This window comes from Photinus pyralis, unplaced genomic scaffold (assembly GCF_008802855.1).
Source record: "Photinus pyralis isolate 1611_PpyrPB1 unplaced genomic scaffold, Ppyr1.3 Ppyr1.4_LG2, whole genome shotgun sequence".
NCBI classification, from domain to species: domain Eukaryota; kingdom Metazoa; phylum Arthropoda; class Insecta; order Coleoptera; family Lampyridae; genus Photinus; species Photinus pyralis.
Genome location: NW_022170403.1, coordinates 50,480,286 through 50,483,950, shown reverse-complemented (window position 1 = coordinate 50,483,950; position 3,665 = coordinate 50,480,286).

Here is a 3,665-nt window from a genome sequence, read left to right as displayed (position 1 = left end):
TTTATAATTTCTGGGTTAAGATCATAATTACATAAAAATCGAGTAGATAATGTGGTATCTCTGGTATAAAATGTATGAACCTGCGCACATCGGTAACCCGATTTAATATTCTACCCAGAATCAATGATCCTCATCTCGAGCGCGTCTATTAGAACAAATTTTAGGATTTTACCGAGATTTGCAATCCTTTATGCGATGCTCCCGCTTGCAAATAAATTCGACATTCATTTACATAGCGACGGGGTTGCGTTTAAAAATACGATTCCTTTTAAAGCGCAGTCATTCAAAAAATTATGCTCGGTGTTAGTTAAATGAAGCTAGCATATCGCAAAAAAGGTGGAGGTTTTCACCCAATTCTGTTAAAAAATTCCAACTCGATATTTTCATGAAATGTAGAGCGTGTGATAAAAGCAATTGACCGTCGTCGGTCGGCCCGTAACACATTTGGTAGGCTTTCACGGTTAACTTGCTTATCAACATTATTGAAATTAGTTGCAATCAAAACGATTACTATGAACTGTGGGTTCTCTACATTAACCGCTTTAATGCCCACCTACTCACTAGACTATGAAATTTCTAATTTCAAATAGGTAATTGCGCATTAGGGAATTTTTTCTTTTCAGATCCAGATATCAACCGCATTATTACATGTAACCAGGTAATTCCTAGAAACTATTCAAATGAAAAACTGTGAAATAGCTACCTGTCAATGGCAAGACGCGATCAGATATTCGCGTAAGAGGTTTCGATTTTGAGTAATGGAAATCAGGAGAGTTTAGCAATGTTTTTTTTTCAAAAACTAGAACATCTTGACATCTCCTAAAATAGCACGGGTTAGCAACTCCAAAAATAATAGGTTTTCGATTTCTTATTTACCAGATAATTTTGATTTTCAATTTGGGTTTACCTATTTGACGGAATAAATAAATAAACGGCGTGTAAACCGGATCACGAAACGCGGTAGTGGTAGATCGGTATACGGGGTAATTTGATTGCACCCATTTTCAATAAGGTCAACTGCGCAAAGTTTGAACCGAATCAGTCCAAGCGTTTGACAATTATCGAGTTCAAGCAGAGAGCATCGACACCCCTAAAAAGCTTGCATCGCTTTGCTCTGCCGCTTAACAAAGCTATATCCCCTAACGCACTTTGTTTCATTGAAAGGGGAAGAGAAGGTATAAGTACACAAGATTTTGTCTCGAATGTGTTCCCTTCAGAGAATTGCCCTTCTCAAATTTCTTTTTAGCCCATTTTTGAGGCAGATCAGTATTCTATTAATCAGTTTTGATTCCACCACTAGCAAAATCTTGTTGGGGGCAACCACATTCCCTTTGTCGGTATCCATTTCCGATATCCCGTTCACGTAATTCGCGATTGAAGTTTTGACTTCACTATCGGTAAGATTTTGTCGGGCACAAAATAGTACTCAATTATTAGCGCGCTTCTCATAGCGAGATTCTATTGGACACACGAAAAAGAAAGACCGTGATTCGACCCTTAAGAAACTTTACACCGCGTGACAAAATTCGCAGCGGAAGATACCTGTTCGGCGCCCGAAGTCGACTACCCTTCAAAGACGCGCGCCTTACAAAAAAAGATCTTTCCGATGGCACTAATTTGAAAGCAATCGGACCAAAACTATAGAAGCAGATAGGAAAAAACTGAAAAATCTCTACGGTTGTACACCACGCTCGGGGATGGCACCCAGATGTCGCCGACCCCACATCATGCAGCTCCGTCTCTAAAGTTGTTAATTATACGGACCCGGTAGGTATATGTACACTCCTAGTTTGTTTACAGGCATGTAGGATTCTCTGGATTACGATAGGAGGGTGGACAGTGGTGTATGTGGTGTGCCGTCTCATCGTCTTTATAACATCTTCTACAGGATGGTGATTCTACCAAAAACCCAAGCGGTGCATGTGTTTGTTTAGTTTCCAGTGAGCAGTGCTCACATGTATTCCCGCCAGTAACCTCATGGTTCTTTCTTAATCGCCCAGTGCAAAAACGTTGCGAGATGGTCTTTTGAAGGCTTCTCTGGAAATCTGTATAAACTGCTAAACTCTAATTAACCGGGCCGCTACAGTGCAAAAAATTTTTATCAAAGTACAGAAGTGGTAAATTAAAAAATGTTTACGTTATTATTATTGTGAACCCGAGTCAAAATTTAAATTAGTTCGATGGATCTTTCCAACTGACTGTAATCTCATAACAGTTAAAAAGTCTCGCGGGGTTTTGGAGCAGGTGAAGTTGCTGGACCATCCACGTTATAGTCTCCACTTATCTCTGTGTAACTTTTTTTATTCCCTAAAGAAGCATGGCTGTTTTAACGATTGGTTTTATCGAATAGATAAATGTGTTAAGCTAAAAGGTGAATAGGTATTTTGAAAAACAATAAAATTTCTGATATCTGAGTAATTTTTGTCATTATAGTTTGGAGAAATTTTCGAAGCGAGCTACGTACACATAGGAGCTCGTATTTATTGTGTAAACTCCAGGCGGGTCTCGATCTCTAGGTTGAAATAATGCCGACGATGAGAGCAAGCCACCCTGTAGTTAAAAATGTACGTGTTGTAAACGTAATTTAAGTTTAGCATTGGAAGTTTCAGGCGGGACATCCTATGCAATGTTGTAATTTATTTGTTTAGGAAATAAGGGGCACTTTGTCGAATGGACACAGAATTTCAAGATTTATTGGTCACTGTAATGTTTAGTTTTTTTGTATTGTAAAATTTGTAAATTTTGAATTTGTATAAGTAATTTGAGGGTGATTATTGTATTTAATGAGTGTATGAAATTCAAGGAACGCATAAATAAAGAATAGTTATTTACATAAAAGTCAGGAAAATGACACATTACTGGCGAGGAAATATTGAAGGGCAGAGTACTTTAATTTCCGAGACAAGTAATGCCATTTTACTGACGAGTTTTGTATTAAATTTTACCTGAAATCCTATTTTGATATAAAATTTCAATTTGTATATAAAACTTCTGATTAATGTCAATCTGTCAATGATGACAGGAGTCAATATAGACATAGACACGCCGGCCCGTGTTGCGCAGTTCAGTTAAAGCTGTAGTTCTTACTACAGGTAAATATATCACATTCATTACTAATTCACATTCATTACATTTTTGTGTGTAGTTCGTTAGTAATTGCGTTTGGTTGGACAGACCAATTTAATTTTGGATATTTCTTGGTCAGACTTCTCCTAGATTCCCTAGTTTTTGTTCGTAAAGATTTTGTGCTGCGCTGTCGTGGATGATTTTATGTGTTTTTTCGTTTGCCGATTAATTTTCTGCATTTATCTCTAATTTTTTTCTAATCTCTCCTGACGTAGTTTTTTAATACTATCTTGTCCAAGGAGATCTACCTTGTAGTCGTTGTGAGATTCAATTTCTTCTAATAGGACCACTTCCCTTTATTTTTATCTTTAAGTTGTTTTATTTACTGAAAAACGTTTGTATGACTAGATGGTGATCTGATTCACATTCGGTATGTCGATTTACTAGAACATTTTTCAACATAGGTAATGCTTCGGTCTCTTAATGAATACTACTCTATGACAGATCTGAATCTCAATGTCAGAAGTTTGGTATATTGATGAATAATCGCTGTCGTCAAGCTGTGACCTGCAAATGTTCTATAGTATTCTTCCATTGTC